This window comes from Pelodiscus sinensis, chromosome 33, assembly GCF_049634645.1.
Source record: "Pelodiscus sinensis isolate JC-2024 chromosome 33, ASM4963464v1, whole genome shotgun sequence".
NCBI lineage: Eukaryota > Metazoa > Chordata > Testudines > Trionychidae > Pelodiscus > Pelodiscus sinensis.
Window position 1 is genome coordinate 8,494,068 of NC_134743.1, and position 20,592 is coordinate 8,514,659.

The 20,592-nt window shown below is 62.2% G+C and overlaps 1 long non-coding RNA gene across 1 annotated transcript in view; it reads right to left on the reverse strand.

The window, feature by feature from the left end:
- Window positions 1-20,592, reverse strand: part of LOC142823356 (uncharacterized) — a 911,743-nt gene that overhangs the window by 277,969 nt on the left and 613,182 nt on the right. The window lies entirely within an intron of this gene.

Genomic DNA, 20,592 nt, shown 5'->3' on the forward strand with positions numbered 1-20,592 from the left:
CAAAAGCACATGGCAGTGTGGACGCGCTCGTATGGAAGACCTTTTGCACAAGAACTCTTCTGCAAAACAGTTCTTGTGCAAGAAGCCTGCAGTGTAGACAGAGCCCACGAGTTTCAGAAGGGTAGCTGAGTGAGTCTGTAACAGGAAAAACTTAAAACACAACATATAGTCACCTTAAAGATTAACAAACCGTGTCAATGGGATCATGAGCTTTCCTGGGCATAGCCCACTTCTTCAGACGACTGGAGTGTTGTATGTCCAGAACCAAAATGAACAGGGGAGGAAAAAATGGGAGGGGCGAAAAAAGGAGGCAGGGGGTATGTAAATATCACAGGGAAAACCCAGCTGGTATGTAACAGGCACCACTGATAAGAGTTGTTTGGAATTTCCCAGGAACCGATCGGGGTTTCTTAGGAACAAGTTTAAAAAGGGGTGAGAATCGGGGTGAACTGGGTGGATGCCTGGGTGAGGGTTGGGTCGAACAACGCAGGGAGGGAAAAGCAGGAGCGTGGGGCGTGAGGGCAGGTGAGCGCTGCGGTGAAAGCCACGTGCGCAGGCCGGGCCGGGCCCCTCTCTCCTCCAGCTGACTTGCAACTTCCACTGCCGGCCCACGTGGCCCTCGAAGGGCGGAGCTTCCCCTTTCCTGTGCCCGCCCCTGGGGCCCTCCAGCCAATGGGAAGCGAGGGCTAATGTTGCTGGTGTTTCAACATTCGGAGCCGGCTGGCACAGCTGCTGCCGCGGGCCCGGGAGCTGCGAGCAGGCAGGAGGCGGAGGTGAGGGGCGGGGGGCGGTGACTCCTGGCCCCCCAGCGCAGAGGGGTCCAGGTCCGGGTCTGTCCGGGGTTACCAGGCCGCGCACTCCCCTCGCTCTTGGAGGCGACGCTGGTGCCAGTGTCTGCTTCAATGCGACCCTACAATAACAAGCCCCAATCGGCCGAGTCGCTGCTTGTTTCACCTCGTGTCCCCCTGCACTGCAGAAATCCCGCCTCTGCTGGGCCAGCCCCGAGACACGGGGTTGCCCCTGGATGTAAGCAAGCTGCCCCCTTCTCCCCCATGCTCCCCATTCCCTGAATATCAGTCCTGCCCCCGCAGCCTGCACAAATCTTCATCCTTTAGGACCAAATAGGAAGGGGAGGGGGCGAGGGATTATTTTCTTTATTCCCACCCCCCTAACGGAAGGAGCTGTTCTCTGTGTCTGTGTTTACAAACCAAGGAACGTGTTTCTCCCTGGTTTGGGTTGGGGTTTTTTTTTGCCTGTTTCTTGACAAGATTGATTGAAATGTTGGTCTGACTAGAGTAGTCCCCAAGTTTAGCGCCCTGCCCTGAAGCAGGACGAAGTCAACCAAGACCTACGGGTTTGTCTAACCCTGTCTAATTCTTTCTTCCCACCCATGCTTCCCCAGAAGGGATCAGACAGGATGTACACAGCGGGTGTTTAAGTCTCAGCTTGACAAAGCCCTGGCCGCGTTGATTTAGTTGGGATTGGTCCTGCCTAGAGCAGGGGGCTGGATTTGATGACCTTCTGAGGTCTCTTCCAGCTCTATGATTCTATGATTCCCTCCCCTTTCCTTCACCATCATTAATATCCTTTTGCAGTGAGTTCCAGAGGTTGATTATACACTTCAAAATACGGCCGTTTTAACTAGAGCTGGAAGGAAGTTTTCAGAGGGGGTGTTTTTCCATTGGAAAACACTGATTTTAGTGACCTTTTGTTTGGAAGGGGAAAACTCCACCATTTCAGAACATTAAAATGTAGTTTTCCATTCCTGAAATGACGCTTTGTTTGTTCTCTTTAAAGTTTATCTTCCGTAATCCACCGTAATACATTTAAAAATAGTTAAAATCTAAACAAAATGTGAATTTATTTGCAGAACTGTGTGAGATCAGAAAAAAAAGTCAAAATCCTGGAATTTCTAGTCCCAGTTCAACCCTACTTTTAGCCACCTTGGTGCCAGGGATGTAAAATCTCATTTAATTAGCTAACCAGTTAAACAATACGTTGAACCAGTTAACCGATTAAATGGGACACGTAGAACGTGTTAAAGATGGACTTGGAGCAGCCCCAACACCTACCCCCGTGGCACACTGCTGTGACTGCTGAGCAACCCTACCCGTGGCGTGCCAGAGTGCCCTGTGCCTATGGCTGGTGGAGGGCTGCTCCAGCCCCCTCTGGTTAACCATAACCGGCTTACTGGTTAACCATTCACTTCCGAACTTGGTGTCCCCACTGCTAACATTAGGACAGTGGTCCCCAACACGGTGCCCGCATTTGTATGCGCCCGCCAAGTGCTCAGGGCTGGCCTGGCCCCAGGCACGTGGCGCATGTGCGGTGCCGGAGCTGGCCCCGGGCGCATGGTGCACAGTGAGCGCCGGCCCCGGGGGCGCCGCGGATTGGCTGCCGCGCTATGGCCACGTGGCGCATGGGGGGAGCGCAGGCTCCGGGCGTGCGGCACTTGCAGGGTGCGCCAGCCCTGGGCGCACAGCGCTTGGAGAGCGCCGGCCCCGGGCGCGCGGTGCTTGGGGGGGGGAGAGTGCCAGCGCCAGCGCAGGCCCTGGGCGCGTGGCGCTTGCAGGGTGCGCCGGCCCCGGGCACGCGGTGCTTGGGGGGAGAGCGCCGGTCCCGGGCGCGCGGCGCTTGGCGGGGGGCCCTGCCCTGGGCATGCGGTACTTGTGGGGGGGGGGGCGGCCCTGGGAATGTGGCTATGGGGGGGTCCCCGCCCCCAGGTGCGCAATGGGGGGCCCCGCGCCAGGGCGCCCTGCGGGCAAACGGCCACGCCCCTTGGCACCCGGCAACCTCAAATGGTTGGGGACCACTGCATTAGGAGAAGCCGTTGGCTGCCTGCCCTGCCCCGCCCCATTCCTTCTTTGACATTCCCCTGCTCCCATGGGGGTCACGCTGCCCCCCTTTGAGAGCTGATGCTGAAAAGTGCTGGGAAAGCTCGGGGCGATTATCTGCCTGACCCCGGTGAATAGGAACTGGCAAAGGCCCTGAAGTGTGACAGACCCTGGAGCTGTGACCGGCCCTTTCACCCAGCAGGATGTGCCGAATGCCCCAGAGGACCAAGGGATGGTGGGCGTGGCACTTCAAGCACACCTTGATTTTCTTCTGTCAGGGCTGGGGCATCGGACCGTCCAGGCTGGGTTCCTGTGATTTCCCGCGCGTGCTGGGCGGATGGTTTCCTGTCCAGTGCAGACTGCCGCTGGTGCGGGACCTCTGCATATAAACGCTGGGTAAGTCCTGGTGGGTTTTTAATGGGCACTGCCATGTGGTTTGGTAACTCAGGGTGCCCCTGTATAAAACTATGGGACACCCACATCTGGAATACTGTGTACAGATGTGGTCTCCTCACCTCAAAACAGATATTTTGGCCTTGGAAAGGGTTCAGAAAAGGGCAACTAACATGATTAGGGGTTTGAAACGGGTCCCATATGAAGAGAGGTTAAAGCGATGGGACTTTTCAGTTTAGAAAAGAGGAGATTGAGGGGGGATATGATAGAGGTCTATAAAAACATGAGTGGTGTGGAGAGGGTGAATCAAGAAAAGTGATTTATTAGTTCCCATAATAGAAGAACTAGAGGACACCAAATGAAGTTAATGGGTAGAAGGTTTAAAACTAATAAAAGAAAGTTCTTCTTCACACAGCGTGTAGTCAACCTGTGGAACTCCTTGCCAGAGGAGACTGTGAAGGCTAGAACTATAACAGGATTTAAAGAGAAGCTAGATAATTTCACGGAGGTTAGGTCCATAAAAGGCCATTAGCCAGGAGATAGAAATGGTGTCCCTGGCCTCTGTTTGTGGAAGGCTGGAGAAGGATGGCAGGAGACAAATCGCTTGATCATTGTCTTTGGTCAACCCTCTTTGGGGCACCTGGTGCTGGCCACTGTCAGCAGACAGGCTACCCAGTACTGCCGTTCTTATGTTAGGGTTCTTGGGTGGGGCACAGGGCAGAGCCCATCGGTTCAGAGCTGCTAAGAGCAGAGTTATTTGCACTTACGTCCCAGCCAGACTCCCTCGTATCCCCTAACACAGGGCTGGGGGGATCCTTTTTTGGGTCGGGGGCCACAGAGAAATCCGTCGGACCTTGTAGGAGTTGGGCGGCAGGAGTGGAGCTTAGTGCCTACGGGCCCAAGGGAAACAGAGAGGGCACCATGTCCACAGGGCCGGGGTGCCATTTTCCCTAGGGCCTCCGGGAAGGCGGGGGGGACGAGTGTGTCTATGGTCTAGGAGCCAGGGCCCACCAAAGATGAATCCGACCCAGGCTCTGGTACATCTCTGCAGCGCTGCCGGCCGGTTCCCCCACCTCTTGGTCCTCAACCCAACTAGACCCGCTTCCCGACGGCTGGTTGCCCCCCGGCCAGCCCCGCTCCCTCCAGCCCCCTCCCAGCCAGCCCTGCTTCCCGGCGGCCGGTTCCCCCCCACCCCCTCTCTTCCAGCCAGTCCCGCCCCCCCACCGGCCCCTGCTGTTCGGTATTTTTTTTAAACCATCTGGTAACCCAAGCAGGTGGGGGTGAAAAGGACACAGAACTGCCCGCACAGGCGCATCTGGGAATGAGATGCTGCTCTAACATCTCCACCTCTGTTCACTTCCAGCCCCTGCCTCGTGGCGCTGGCCCCCCCGTGGCCTGGGAGGGCTCCCCAGGCGCACCATGGCCCGGCATAGCAAGCTGCAGAAGCACGTCCTGAGCCTATACAGGCAGTTCCTGCGCGCCGGCCAGGAGAAGCCGGGATTCCTGCCTCGCATCCAGGCTGAGTTCCGGAAGAACGCCAGCATCCCCCGGGCCGACGTGATGCACATCGAGTATCTGCTCCGCCGTGGCCAGAGGCAGCTGGCGCAGCTCCGAGACGCCAACACCAAACAGATGGGCACCTTTGTCCAAGCCAAACCCGAGGAGCAGTGACCCCTGCTGGTTGGCGCAAGCGTCTGTCTTGTACTGGGACGGTTGGGGGTGAATTCACAGATCAGCCTTCCTGGTTCTCACATCCCTGTGCACCCCTCGTGTCCAAACACAGGTGCCTGGCTTGGCATTTGCTGAGCTAAGGTGTCTTTATTGGCAGCCAAGCTTTTAAACAGTTCAGGTGTGGATGGGTGATCTGGAGGAGATGCTCTTGTTTCCAGGACCTGGTACACAATTCATTCTACCCCTGCTGGCTCCTCTCTTCGGGTATGTCTACACTACAGCGCTAGTTCGAACTAAGCTAATTCGAACTAACGCGTCTAGAACTAAAAACTAGTTTTGCTAATTCGAACTAGCAAGTCCACATTGAGTGGACTCTGAACAGGGCTTAAGGATGGCCGGAAGCAGTGCCAGCAGGGCATCAGAGGAGGACTTAGAGCGTGGAGATGCAGTCTCAGGCTAGCCGAGGGCTGCGCTTAAAGGGTCCCGACCCCCACCCCGGACAGACAGTTCTAAGGGGTGCCCCGCTTGAAAACCAGTCCTGGCTTGGAGTGCCCGGAGTACCCACACTGGGCACATCACACCACTCAGCCATCAGCCCGGCTGCACTTGCCACAGGCTGCCATCTGGGGAGAGGGGGTAATCGGGGGGCTGCAGGAGAGCTTCCACCCCCAGAAGCCTGCAGAGCCAGCCCAGTCCTCCCCATCGGGGGCTCGTACCCCATTCCTCCCTCACCTCCTTCCACTTACCCTTCCCTAGCCCCCCTTCTTCTTGATGTACAAAATAAAGATAACGTTTCTTCCAACATTGACTCTGTCTTTATTGAACAAAACTGGGGGAGACTGGGAAAAGGAGGTGGGAGAGGGGAAGATTAAGGCTGGGAGAGGGGAGGGCAACTAACATGATAAGGGGTTGGGAACAGGTCCCAGATGAAGAGAGGCTACAGAGACTGGGACTGTTCAGCTTAGAAAAGAGGAGACGGAGGGGGGACAGGATAGAGGTCTCTAAAAGCAGGGGTTGGGTGGAGAGGGTGCATTCAGAAAAGTTCTTCATGAGTTCCCATAAAGAAGGACTAGAGGACACCAAAGGAAAGGACTGGGTAGCAGGCTTGAAACTAGTAAGAGAAAGTTGTTCTTCTTGACAAAGCAAATAGTTAACCGGTGGAACTCCTTGCTGCAGGAGGCTGTGAAGGCTACAACTAGAACAGAGTTTAAAGGGAAGGGAGATCAAGTCATGGAGGTTGGGTCCATGGAGTAGTCTTAGCCAGGGGGTAGGAGTGGTGTCCCTGCCCAAAGTTTGTGCAAGGCTGGAGAGGGATGGCACGAGACAAATGGATTGGTCACTGTCTTTGGTCCATCCCCTCCACGGTCCCTAGGGTTGGCCGCTGTCGGCAGACAGGCTACTGGGCTAGATGGACCTTTGGTCTGACCCAGGACGGCCATTGTAAGCTCAGGGCTCAGGGTCGGGGGTCTCAGTGGACCCCCTTGATTTTCATGCAAACCTGCTCCTGGGTGGCCAGGCTGGCAGCTCTCCTGCCCTAGATGGCCACTTTCCTGTGCCTAGTGCGGAGATCGTGGACGAGGTCCACGATGTCCACACTAGCCCAGGAATGTACCCGCCTCTTGCGGTCCCGGGCAAGCTTCCGGGAGCCGCCAGCCTGGTCCCGGGAAGAGGGGGTGGGCTGGGGGACATCGGGTGGGTGGCTCTGTGCCGTGCCAGGTGCAGGGTCTGCTGGCTGGGTGCTGGCAGGCTTGCACCTGGCACGGGCACCGTAGCCAGCCCGTGCCCCTTTAAGGGGTCCGGGGCCGGGAGGGGGGCATAGAGTTTCCCTGGTGTTGGCCGGAGTGGCCACCAGGGAAACTTGGGGAGGGCTAGCCTCCCACTCGTTCGAATTAAGGGGCTACACAGCCCTTAATTCGAACTAGTAAGTTCGAACTAGGCTTAAGCCTCGTAAAATGAGGTTTTCCTAGTTCGAACTAAGCGCTCCGCTAGTTCGATTCAAATTCGAACTAGCGGAGCGCTAGTGTAGCGGCTATGAATGTTAGTTCGAACTAACGTCCGTTAGTTCGAACTAACATTGTAGTGTAGACATACCCTTCCATCCTTAGCCAAAGAGGAACAAGCCAGTTAGCCCAGGGAAATAAAAGAAAGGGAGAGCGGTGACGGAAAACCCTGTGTCTGTCATTTTTTCAAATGATCTATCTTGCCTAAAAGCCTGTCAGGGATTGGGCTCTGTTGCAGGAGGTGCTGGCGAAACACTCCGTGGATTTGGGTGCTACAATTCCTGAGTGTCGTCCGCCTTCCTGCCCCCTCCCCCCACCGAAGCGCTTTGGAAGGCTCACAAAGGACAGAGACCTGCCTTTTGAAAATCCGACTCCCCACCGGTGTCTCAAGACAGGCGGCTCTCTCTCGCCAAAAACGGAGGCAGCAGCGTGGGGTGACAGGCAGCCAGGTCGCAAGGGGAGGTGCTTTTTAGACCAGTTCCCTCCTGGCACTCCGTACTGCTGCCTCTGTATCAGAGGCAGCAGCACAAGCTGGCAGCAGCCCTTGCCTGGGGGCTGGGTCTGAGCTTCTGGACCTGGTGCAAACTGGAACTGAGCGAGGCTGCCTGCCCGCCTGGCTCCTAACACACTGTAAATGCAGAGCCGCAGAGGGGGTAGGTCCCGGACCCAGCGCGAGCCAGGACTGAGACAGCTGGCCCCTGGGGACTATCGAAAAGTCAAGTAACCGATAAGAAATCATGAGGTTAATTGACTCCTCAGTGAATATCTAACGTCCCTAATCCCTTTTCATAGTTCCCCTCTGGACTCTCTCTCCTAAAGCATGGCCCTGAGATCTGGACACAGTGCTCCAGCTGAGGCCTCCTCCGTGCCAAATAGCTAGGAGAGTGACCTCCCATGTCTGCCGTACGTCTCCTACCACGCCCCAGGGCTATGCCCTCTTACTGAAGGGCTTTGTGTCTGAGATCGCTTCTCTCCTAGGCTACGTCTACACAACGAGTTTTTTTGGCAACAAATATGCTAACGAGGGACTCTATGACACGCAATGTCATTTGCATATTTTCTGCCGATCCGTTTTTGTGCTCGGGGTTTGTGCGCAAAACCAAGCCGTGTGGATGTTTACTTTTTGTGCAAAAAACCCCCTTTTCCCACAAGATCCCTATGCCTGCAAAAAGGCCGACCGATCTTGTGCAAAAAGGGGCTTTTGCCTAAAAAGAAAACATCCACATGGCTTGTTTTTGCGTGTTCTTGCGAAAAAACTTGTGGCGCGTCTACACTCTACGTGTGTTCTTGCAGAAGTAAATTTGCAGTAAAGCATCAGAGAACAGGGCTCCTTGCACAGGAGTTATTCCTCTCCCGACGATGACTAAGCCCCCTTTGTGCAAGAGCTGTTGTGCAAGAAGGCAGCGTGGACGGGCACCAGGGGCTTCTTGAGCAAGACACTTTTATGGCTAAAATGACCATCAGAGCTTTCTTGCACAAGAGAGCATTCACACTGCCATGGACGCTCTTGTGCAAAAGCCCATGGCAGGGTGGAGGCACTCTTGCACGAGACCTTTTGCGCAAGAACTCCGGCGTGAAACAGCTCTCGTGCAAGAAGCCTGCAGTGTAGGGCAGGGAGCAGCCTATGAGGGAGGGGGAGGGACCCCTAGTAATGGCTCAAACTTCCCAGGGGGGTGGCCAGAGGCAGGACATTTGCCTGGCAGGGTGAGGGGGGGGCGGTGACCTCACAGGGGCTTTGGGCAGCCCTCAGCATATAAGGCAAAGGGCAGGTGGGGAGGTGGTGACCTCACAGAGGGACCCACATCTCAGGCTGATAAAAGCGGGGGGCGGGCCCAGGGGACTTTGGAGACCCCCGGTTGCTTTAGCTCTGGTGCGTCTCCTCCTCACGGTTCCTTCGCGTTCTGTGAGTTCCACATCCCGACACCTTTGTGACGAAGGTAAGAGCCCCCAGGGGTTGGATCCCGCCCGGGGCCGGCTGGGTTCCAGGCAGGCCCAGCCCTCGGTCAAGGGCCAGAAGGTGATTCCTCACCTGGGCTGCGTCCTTAGCGCCACTGGGGCTTTCTCCTGGTTGGTTTCCCTTTTCCTCCATCCCCCCACATTTCTGCTCTGTTCTTGCCTCCTCTGTGACCTTCCCTTGCTGCCTCCCCCAGCTTGGGACCCAACAGACTAGCTGAAGGACGGGGGGTGGTTTGCAGGAGCCGTGGGGTGGGGGATGCAGCCCCCATTGTGGGGACTGGGGAGGTGGGGCTGGAACAAGTCTATGCCGGTGTCTTTGGGGAGAACGCTCCACCCCCCACACCTTAGATTCTCCCCTGATTGGCCAAGAAGGGGCTGTTGATGGGCAGGAGACTCGTGGAATGAGGAGTAACGGTAGTTTGAACTAGGAAGCCTAGTTCGAACTACCTAGTTCGTGCCCCGTGTAGCCGCGCTGCACGGGGTTCGAACGAGCAGGGTTTTAAAAATGGCGGCTCCCCGCTTATGCAAATGAAGCCCGGGAAATTCAAATCCCGGGCTTCATTTGCAAGTGCGGTATGCCTACATTACCCTCCTAGTTCGAACTAGCGGGGTAGTGTAGACATACCCTCAGGTCCTTGCAGTGCCTGTGCAAGACCGAACCGATAAGCAAGGGGCCATTTGGGGGCTGGGGGCAGTCGCTCTGGGGAGCTGGAACCCCTGGATTTCGCTCTGCAGGCTGCGCCCCAAGCTCCCCTTTGCTCCCCTCATTTGCAGCATGGCCAAACGTTTTCGGCTGTGGTTCAAGAAAGCCCTGAAGATGGCCCCAGGGCCGGTGGGGAGCAGCTTCTCCGTCCCCGCGGGCGGGGAAGCTGGATCCCACCAGCTCGGGGCGACTCGCCCACCGGCCAGGCCCCCCCGGACCTGGCTCCAGAGGCGGCTGGGCAGGCGGGACCCAGCCCAGCGGGGGAGCCGGGTAGGGTGGCTCCGGGGCCTCCTCTGTGGAGAGAAACACCTGCCCCGGGAGCCCAGCCCCCATTACCACCAGGGGGCATCGCCCTGCCCGGCCCCCGGGGACCTGCCAGTCTCCGGGAGCCCCCAGCCCGTCGCTCCCCGCACCAGCCCCTGCAGCTGTGGGTCCAGGTCCGTCAGCAGCAGCGCCTGGGCCTCCAGCTGCAGCCGGGCCACCTCCTGCAGCCGCTCAGACCCAGGTGAGGGGCCGTGAACACGCTGGGCCCAGGGGCTCACCCAGTACCCGGGGGGGGGAGGGGCAGCCCCAGTGTCTGCCCCGCACCCTGGGCAATGGATGGGGGCGGGGGCTGCTTGGCTCTCTTGTTCCTGGTGGGGGCTCTGCTGAGGGCGTTGGCAGATGTGAGGGTGGCAGGGGGATGGGTCCCTGCGAGGGGCGTGTGGGGCCCAACCTGCCCTGGGTCCCTGACATGGGGGCGCGTGACCCCTGCTGGCCGCTGGAGTCACCCTGGTCCCTTCCCTCCCGCACAGAGCCCCCCTGCGCCTCGGCGGAGCTCTGCCAGGAGCGGATGGACTCCCGGGTGGAGGAAGGGGCCATCTACGACATCGAAGAGCAGCTCCACACCCGGGACACGGTAGGAACCTTCTCCACACGGGGGGGACCCGAGATTGTCCGGCCCCTTCCCAGCACGTCCCCCTCTCCGGGAGGGGCTTGTCCCTGGGGATCCCCCTGGGGCCCCTTCTCCTGCATGACCTGGACCCCCCAAGCTGGGGGCTCTTGTCATGCACCAGCTGGGCCCCCACAAGCCTGAGGCAGCAGTTGGGGGGGAGTGCGGGTGCTTGGACAACCGGCAGCTCCCACCTCCACTCCTGGGAGACCTGAGCCCTGCAGCTGTCCGTGGGGGGCAGGCAGGCCCCAGGCTCACAGACTCTCTCTGGGGCGCAGAGCCCAGCCGCCCTGCAGCGGTTCCTTCTGGCCGTCACCCCCGCCTGCCTCGCCGCCCTCCAAAGGGGCGAGGACACCCTGGCGCCGCGCTGCTGCAAGGACACCATGATGGCCAGGATCGTTGTAAGCGAGTCGCGGCAGCCGGGAGGAGGGAAGGGGATACGTGGGGTGGACGCGGGTCTGCCTGGGCGATGGCGGCGGGTGGGGGTGCTGGAAACGGGATGGGTGGAGCCAGGAGGGCTGGAGGTGGACATGGGGAGGGTGGGTGGGGATGCTGGAGGAGGGAGGGACACAGAAATGGGGCAGGTGTGGGGTGCCGGACAGGAAGGGGGATTCGGGACAGGGAGGGGTCTCCCCGGGCCATGGGGGGCTGGAAGGGAGCCGAGCGGGCTGCTGGGGATGCGCCTGGGGAGCAGGGATGAGGAGGTTCAGAGGCTGGTCACCAGGGCAGGGAGGGGCAGGAGACGGCCTGGGGACAAGGATTGAGCTGGTCCCGGTTTGGGAGGGGGGTGCTGGGAGGGGCCCTGTGTCGGGCAGGGGGACTACAGGGCAGCGGGAGGCAGTGGGGTTGGATCCTGCTGGGTGGGGGCGCTGGCCGTGTGAGCGTCTCTTGGGGGCCCAGCCTCACACACCCCTTTGTCTCCTTGGGTCTCTCACAGGAGATCATGGAGGACTCGCCCCCCCCGCTGGTCTTGGCCGACTGCCTCAACGCCGCCTGCAGCCTCAGGTACCGACCCCCCCCCCCCCGCCGACTCCCCCCAGAGCAGATCCCCTGGCCAGGGAGTGGGAAAGTCTCTGTCTCCTGCTGCTGAATTAACAGTCTCTGCCCCTCTCTCCTGCCAGCACCTTGCAGCCTCCCCTGCGGGCCCAGCTCCTGAGCCCCCTGCTGACGGCGGCCGTGGGACAGACAGTGTCTGGGGACTGGCAGCAGGAGCCCATCCACACTCAGGTACGTCCCTCCGGGCCCTGCTCCCGGGCTGGGCTGGAGCTGCAGAGAGGAGAGTGGGGGGGCAGAGGGAGGGAAGAAGCTGCAGGTTTGGATCCTTCCCTCCATGGTTCCCGTTGCTCTCCCGGGGGGCCCGTCCCTTCCATGCCCAGCCTGGGCTCCTCCCTGCTCTGCGAGGCGGCTCAGACCCTGCTCAAGGCTGGACCCCGGAGCCAGCGGGTGGCCTGGATTCCCCAACCCCAACCCCCCTCTGACCCAGGGCTCCCCCTTGTCTTGCAGCAGTTCATCCGGGCCCTTCCCTACGACCTCCAGGCCCTACTGGCGAGCCTCCTCGCCGAGTCCCCAGACACCGCCCGGCTGCAGCTCATAATGGAGGTGAGCCCCGTGGGGGGGACGGGGCCATTGTCCCTGCTTCCTCGGGGGGGGGCCGAGAGAGGAGCAGTGTCAGTGGCTGGGGGGGGCACAGTCCGAGAGGAGCCCCAGGCTCTGCCCAGAACCGGCACCTCCCTACGGGTCCTGACCTGCCTCTTTCCCCCCCAGCACCTGAGCCCGTGGCTGGAGTCCCGCCTGCCCCAGGAGCGAGCCAGGGCCCTTGGCAGCACCACGGCCCTGCTGGGAGTCGCCACCACCCTCCCGGGGTTTGACGTAAGTGACCTCGGAGCCGGGGGGTCTGGGGCTGCAGGGCGCGGGGCTGGGAGCGTCCCCGGGAGGCAGAGGCAGGGCCGGGAATGGGCCGGGAATGGGCCGCGTTCTCCTTTCCCCGGGGAGGGGCGACCCTGGGCCCTTCAGGGGGGCTCTTGAGGGACTGGGCCTGGGGACTGGGGAGTGGCCGTCAGTGGATCCCCTTGTTCCACCCCCGGAGTGACCCTTCAGTCGGGGCCATTGCTCTGGGTTGTCTCCTCGCAAGGCCGGCCCCGCCCCGCCCCGGGAGGTGTCTCTGTCCGTCCCCCGAGCTCAGACCCGCCTCGGCGGCCGTTTGCATGGGACGTGCAGCCCCAGGATGCTGAGGGACCCCCCCTCTTCTCTCCCCTCAGAACTCCGCCGACTGGCCGAGGATGGGTCACCACGTGGCCCAGCTGGGCCTTTTTATTTCGGACCCATCCGAAGACGTCAGCCGGCTGGCCCGGGAGGGGGTGCACAGCCTGTATCAACTCCTCCTGCACCACAGGGGTAAGGAACCCAGCCGGGACCTGGGCCCCAGGGACACCCTGAGGGTGCCGGCGGCGGGGGGAGGGGACCCAGCCCTTTTCCCCAGACTGGCCCAAGGGGGGATGCGTCCCTCTGTGTTCCCCTTCTGCCCCCTGTGCCCCTCCATTTGCCCAGGGATGCCTGCAGGGACCCGTGGGAGGGGAAGGGCTCAGACCTGCCAGCAGAATGACCCTGTTGTGTCTCTTGCAGGCCTCAACATCCACCAGGCAGAGGACCTGTGGTGCAGACACTACTACAAAGAAAGATGGGTCCTGGCTCACAGCAACAGCGTGCGGGTGGGAGAGGTAAGGACGCGCTGCCAGGGCAGGGCAGGGCTCGGGGGTGGGGCTGGCTGGGGCCCTCGTGGGGGTAGGAGGGTCTTGGGGGCAGGAGGAAGCTGTGACCTGGGGCAGGGGTTGGGGTGCCGGGTGAGGAGAGCGTCTGGGTGCAGGGTCTGGAAGGGAGTTTGGGGGAGGAGGAAGCTGTTTTAGCCCCAGGAGTTGGGGCCGGGCTCTGGGCCGTCAGCTGAAACCTCCTGTGCTCTTGATTTCAGGTCTTTGGGCAGCTCTTTACACCAGAGCAGGAGAATTGCTTTTTGGACAAGGCTCTGCTCGCTGCCCGCTCCCCCCTGCGGCGCCCCAGCCAGGCCGGGCTGGTCCTGGCCCACGCCCTGCATGGGCAGGCCCATCAGCTCCTGGAATACATGGTGAGCAGCCGGAGCAGATCAGGAGAGTGGGGCAGGGCCAGGGTCTCCTTCCCATCCCCTCAGGGAGTCCCCCGCCCCTTTCCTCAGGCTGCCCCCACCCCACGTCCCTGCTGGCAGAATCCCTCCTGCCCCTGCGAGCGTCCCTGGGGGTGGGGGAGGCTCTGAACACAGAAACTGTCCTAGGAGGCGGGAGGGGGCCGAGGTGTCAGGAGCTCTGGGGGGGGGGGGGTCAGGAGCTCACCCTGCGGGCCTGACGGGGGGTGACCAGAGAGCAGGGGGGAGGAGGGTGGAAATGCTGGGGGGGCCAGTTCCCCTGAGTCCCCAGGGATGAATGTGACGGATTCTGCTTCCCTTGCAGCAGGAAGACACCCAGTGAGAGCAGCAAGAGCTGAGGAGCCAGCAGCTGCGTCCCCCTCCCCCCAACCCTCCCAATTGTATTGAATTGTATTTACATTCTCATAAAACAATGTTTCAAAAAACATTTGGATCAGGCTTGGTCAATAATTTGTAATGGGGGGGCCATTTTGGCAACTGATCAAGGGCCACATTTCTACCGAGGGCTTTGGGGTCTGGGACGGGGTGGTTGGGTGCAGAAGGGAGCTTAGGGGAGGAGCCTGGGTGCAGGGGGGGGGTATGATCTGGGGCGGTGGATAGGGGTGCAGGGCCCAGGAGGGGGTATGGGCGCAGGAGAGGAGTCTGGCCTGGGGGAGGGGCTCTAGAGGAGTGCAGGTCTGGGAGGGAGCTGTGACCTGGGTGAAGGGGGAGCAGAGGGTTTGGGGGAGGGGGTGCGGGTGCCAGAGAGGAGTCTGGCCTGGGGGAGGGGCTCTAGGGGGTGCAGGTCTGGGAGGGAGCTGTGATCTGGGTGAAGGGGGAGCAGAGGGTTTGGGGGAGGGGTGCGGGTGCCAGAGAGGAGTCTGGCCTGGGGGAGGGGTGTCGGGGGGTGCAGGGTCAGGGAGGGAGCTGTGACCTGGGTGAAGGGGGAGCAGAGGGTTTGGGGGAGGGGTGCGGGTGCCAGAGAGGAGTCTGGCCTGGGGGAGGGGTGTCGGGGGGTGCAGGGTCAGGGAGGGAGCTGTGATCTGAGGGAATGGGGGACGCAGGTTCAGGTGGTCGCCTGGGACAGGCAGGCGGGGAGGGGACGTGGGCGCCAGGGGCAGGCTCTGGCTGGGGAGGCGCCTACCTAGGCAGCTGCGTATGGGGGAGCCCGACTGTCACCTGAGGGGACGGGGGAGCTCAATTTTCAACTGTGGGGAATGGAGGAAATACTGTGGAGTGGAGGGAGCGAGATGCGGGGGGTGAATTGTTCCTGGAGGGGAGATCTCCCTGGCTTGGGTGGGGGGGGGGCGTTTCCAGCAAAGCCCTCACATAAGAGGGAGGCAGACGGGGGGGTAGGGAGAGGACGGGGATGGGCAGGGCAGGGTGGGTAGAAATGGGGAGGGGCAGGAGAAGGGAAGGGGGAGGAGATGGAGGAGAACAGGGGACAGGAGTGGGGGCGGGGATGAGGAGCAGGACAGAGGCAGGGCAGTGGTGGTGATGGCTGAGCGATGAGAACAGCTTGCGGGGAACTTAGCTCTCCCCCAGCTGTACACGCGATACTAGACTGACTCTAGTCTCTCTGCGGCTCCCCGGCTGGGCTCTCTCTCCCACGTCTCCCCTCAGGGTGCCTGCCGGCTCCCCTGCTCTCTCTGAACGCGTCCCTGGGGTCATTGTTACCATGAGGTGTCTGGTCCCTGGAGCGTCCCCTGTGACCCGCTTTATCTTCTGCAAGGACGGGCGGGAGGCTGCCAGCCAAGTGTTCAGCCCTGGGCCATTCACCTACCACCTCACCCGTCGCGTCTCCGGCCCGGGGGACGCTGGGAATTTCTCCTGCTGGTACCAGCACAGGAGTGACAATAAGGAGCTGCTGAATTCCAACCTGAGCCTCTCCAGGACGCTGCGTGTGACCGGTGAGGCCCTGAGGCCCAGACCTGCCCCACCCAGAGCAGCCGGACCCCACTGCTGGGGCAGGAACCAGGGGCTGTGCTGAACAGAAGGGGCTCCGGGGCAGCTGGCATGTGTGGGCAGCAGCCCCCGTCACACCCCTCCTGCAGGGCAGGGACTCCCTGCCCCCCATCATTGTGTCTAGGGGAGCTGGCTGGGCCGGCACAGCCCAGAACAGCCCCGGTTCCTGGAGCACCCCATGGTGCCAGAGAACCTGGCAGGACAGTGACAGCCTGGGCTGGCTGGGTTTTCACAAGCAGGGCCAGGGGCTCTGCGGGCCCTTCCCAAACTCTGCTCATGACTGGTGCTGCCAGTGGCTTGGGGGCTGGGATTAGAGGAGCGGTCTGGTGCCCAGCTGGGGGGCTGGGATTAGAGGAGCAGTCTGGTGCCCAGCTGGGGGGCTGGGATTAGAGGAGCGGTCTGGTGCCCAGCGGGGGGCTGGGATTAGAGGAGCGGTCTGGTGCCCAGCTGCGGGGCTGGGATTAGAGGAGCCCTCTGGTGCCCAGCTGGGGGGCTGGTATTAGAGGAGCGGTCTGGTGCCCAGCTGGGGGGCTGGGATTAGAGGAGCGGTCTGGTGCCCAGCTGGGGGGCTGGGATTAGAGGAGAGGTCTGGTGCCCAGCTGGGGGGCTGGGATTAGAGGAGCGGTCTGGTGCCCAGCTGGGGGGCTGGGATTAGAGGAGCGGTCTGGTGCCCAGCTGGGGGGCTGGGATTAGGGGAGGGGCGGGCTGGCATTATGGGCCGCCCAGCTAGCCAGCAGGCAGGTTGCTTGCTGGCCCTTGTTCTTGCCCAGGTCTCTGCGCAGCTGGAAGGGGGCAGGATAGAAGGGGGCAGGGGCTGGAGTTCAGGGATTCCCTTCACACCCTCTGCTGGTGTCTGGCTCCTTCCCAGAGCCAGCTGCAGCCCTGGCCCCTCTGGCCCCCTCCTCCCTTTACTGTGACCGTTCCTTTTGCTGCAGGTGCCCAGGACGGAGCCGCCGCCGCCAGCCCAGGTACCCGCACCCAGCACTAGGGCTGTTCTCAGCCCCCGAGCTCCCTGAGGGTCTGTCCTGGCCTGGGGAGGGCTAATCCCTGCCGATGACCCAGGATGGGGGAGGAAACAGGTGCAAAGTCCCTGCACAACACGGCCACTGCCAGAGCCAGGGACAGAACCCAGGTATCCTGGCAGCCACCCCCCACTCTAACCACTAGGTCTCACTCCCCTCCCAGAGCTGGGGATGAAACCTGGTTCCCAGCCCTCCTGCGCTAACTGCTAGGCCCCATGGCCCTCTCTGCAGTGGGAGGCTAACCCCCCATCCCATTGCGTGTGCTGGTGTTGCCCTCTAGTGGTGAGCCCAGCTGGCTCAGGCCAAGCCTCTGAGGGTATGTCTACACTACCCTCCTAGTTCGATTTGAATTTCCCGGGCTTCATTTGCATAAGCGGGGAGCCGCCATTTTTAAAACCCCACTGGTTCGAACCCTGTGCAGCGCGGCTACACGGGGCACGAACTAGGTACTTCGAACTAGGCTTCCTAGTTCAAACTACCGTTACTCCTCATCCCTCTGCAGCCACGGTGCAATGCCCGGAGCCCAGGGATAATGGGGACAGACAGAAGGGCGGGGGCTCAGGGTGCATATCGGAGCCCTCTGGGCGCTGGCCAGCCCCTGCCTAGATGGAGGTCGTCTGGCAGCGGGTGCCAGCACAGCCGCAGCGTGGTGGGGGCAGGGGGGGGCCTGCGCGGTTCCTAGTGACGTTCTCCCTCTTTCTTCCAGTTGTGTCGTCCTGGCGAAGACCCAGGTAGGTGGGCCCCGGGGAGGAGTCCCCCTGGCACGGTGCCCCTGGGCTTCCCTTGCAGCAGGGATCAGGGCGGGGGGATTTTGGGGGCACAACCGAACTGCGCGGGAGGGTTCCGATGTCCCTGACAGCTGGGTCCCCTCTGCAGCCTGCTCCCCCGTCCCACGGCCCTCTGATCCCCTGGCCGAGCTTGGGTGCGGGCTGGGCCATGCTGCGGGGGTGCAGTGGGTGGCAGGGCAGGGGGGTCGGGGGTGGCATGCGCTGAGCCGGCTGTGTTTGTCCTGCACAGGCAGCCGGGCACGGGAGGCCCTGGCCATGACGCTGCGGCTGGTGTTGGCGATCGTCACAGGGGCCCTGGCAGTGGCGGACACACCGAGGGGCAGCTGCACTGTGAGGGCCTGCCAGGCTCCCCCATGCCGGTGGGGGGCGGGGGGGCAACACGAGCTGGGTCCTTTTCATCTGGCAGCTCTCACTGTCCCCGCCTGATGGAGACGGGGCCCCCTCCCTCACTGTGACCGTCCACCCCCATCCCGTCTGGGGGTCCCGGCAGTGCACCTCCATAGGCTGACGGGGGCACCGTATCCATGTGCAGCGCTGGGCCTGCCGCTGCAAGGGCCGGGGAGCGCGGGTGGGGGAAGGACCCCCCAGTGGAGCTATAGGTGGGGGAGTCTGGGGGCTCCCCGGACTGGGGCTCCCCAGGGATGGAGAGGTTAGGGGTGTCTGGCTGGAGGGGGAAGAGGGTGGGAAACTGTGGGACCTGCCCATGTGATTCAATCTAACCCCCCATCTCTCTCTCAGATGCTGACATTGGCCAGTTCTGCACCTCCAAGGTAGGTGCTGCACCCCGGCCCTGGCTGCAGTGGGGGGTTCAGGCCTGGATGACCAGGGGAAGGGGGAGCAGTGAGGCAGGGGCCCTGGGTTTCCCCTACTAAAGCCAGAACTGACCCTGTCCCGGCACCCCAGGGTGAGGCTGAGCACCGGGTGGACCCTGCTGCCATGGGGCTAAGCACCTGGGGGCCTTGCCTCCATGGGGCTGAGCACCTAGGGGACATGCTGCCGTGGGGCTGAGCACCTGGGGGACCCTGCTGCCATGGGGCTGAGCACCTGGGGGCCTTGCCTCCATGGGGCTGAGCACCTGGGGGACATGCTGCCGTGAGGCTGAGCACCTGGGGGACCCTGCTGCCATGGGGCTGAGCACCTGGGGGCCTTGCCTCCATGGGGCTGAGCACCTAGGGCACATGCTGCCGTGGGGCTGAGCACCTGGGGGACCCTGCTGCAATGGGGCTGAGTATGTGGGGCAGCCCACCTGCAGGGACTCTGCGATGGGAGTTGCTAACCCCGGTTGGGGGGCTGGGGGGGGGGGGCGCAGCAGCTCCCAGGCAGAGGGATGGGCCTGGCCATGGGCAGTGCAGCCGGAACTGACCCCTCCTGCCTCTCTTCCAGACACTGCCCCCCGTGCACTATGACATGGTGACCTACGAGCACTGAGGTGATCCTGTGCTGCTGCCTCCTGCCCCAGGAGCCTGGTGAGTGGGGCTCAGTGCTGGGGGTGAAGGGGGGCACCCACCCAGCAGGGGCCAGCAGGGGGCCCTGGGGGGATAATGGGGGGAGGGGCTTGCACAGTTGCACACACCCAGGATGGCTGTGGGGCACATCGGGGGCTCTGGGGATAATGGGGCAGGTGCTGGGGCAGTGGGATCAGAGGTGGCAGGACGGGGCTGGGTGCCCCTAGCGGGGATAAGGGGGGAAGTAGGGCTGGGGGTTGCACTGTGCATAGCTGAGCCCCCTCCCATTTTCTCTCCCCAGGACGTGGAGGGGACGTCCCTCGCCCGGCTGGCTGAGGGGCACCAGGACTCCTGGGCGCAGGGAGGGCGCTGGCTGGGTGCTGGGGCTGCGCTGGAGCCTGGGAGTGGGCTAGAGCCACCAGAGCCTCTCTGCCCCCCGCCCCCGATCTCCAGTGAGGCTTGTTCCCGGCATGACCCCCATGCCTGCAGCTGGGCCCTGGACACTGCTCGGCCCACACGGGAGAGGAGGAGGCACCTGCTCTGCCCTTGGATCTGTGGGCACAGGCAGGCTGTGAACCAGTGGTGCCAGCAACCTCCCCCAAGCGCGCCCTGGTACCAGCCCCTCAGCAGCCTGCGAGCCGGGGCCCTGCCCAGCCCCACAACGATGGCCAGGGCCGCTGGGGTTAATGCAACGAGACGCGCCCAGCTGCAATGGCCGAACCCCCCGGGCTCCGGCAGCCGTGTCCCTGCGTCCCTCTGTCCGTCTGTCGGGCGCTGGGGCTGGGCTCGCCCTGCAGGTGGCAGCTGGTTTCTCTCCATAACTCTGCAATCGAGAAAGATGGCAGAGCTAAGCCCGGGGTGCAGCCGGGGGATCCCAGGCTCAGTTCCAGCAGCCTTGGTCACAGCAGCCAGGAGGTGGCATGAGGAGCATGGGCTCAGCTCCAGCGAGACAGGTGGGCCCCACAGGTGGTCAGATGCAGAGACTGCTCCGAGCCGGCATCCCACCAGCAGGCAGAGAGAAGCTGGCGGGCGAGGCTGGGAGACAGAGAGGAGCCCTCAGCTGACCAGCAGGCAGGCTGAGAGTACGTGGTGGGTGGCCGGGGAGAGGAGCCAGTGGGCTGACAGGGCTTCAGGGCACAGTGCAAGCAGAGCAGGACGGAGGCCCTTCTGGGCATGGGCTCAGCTCCACGGTGCCATTGTAAACTTGGCTCTGCCCCCCCACTCTCCTTGCTCCCACGAGGGAATACATGTGTGAACCCTCCACCCCCCACTCCAGGACAGGCCTAGCCTCATATCTCCTTGATGCCGGGAGAGTCACCACTGGGGGCTCCTCTTCGGCCAGTTCGACATTACCTAGCCCAGCTGCAAACCCTCGTGCTGGCCACCCGGAGCCCTGTGAGTGTGTGTGAGCTGGGCACGGCATGGCCAGGGAGCCTCACGCCTGGTGCAGGGCGAGTTGCCAGAGCGTTGCCTGCTCCGGGCTTTGGCACAGGCTCGGGGGGTGAGAGCCAACACGTCTGCACAGCCCCACGCCCTGGCAGCGACACGCCTCAGCTCAGGGGCAACGCTCATCTTAGGCCTTGTCCACAGTGGGGAGCTCTCGGTTATCGTCACCTAGCTCAGCTGCTCCCTGGGCTGGGGCAAGACAATATCAGCTTGAGGTCTTGGTAGCTGAACCCAGCGTCCCCCCCCCCCCCCTCCCGCCAGCTCTCGGTTCCAGCGGCGGCTCCCTT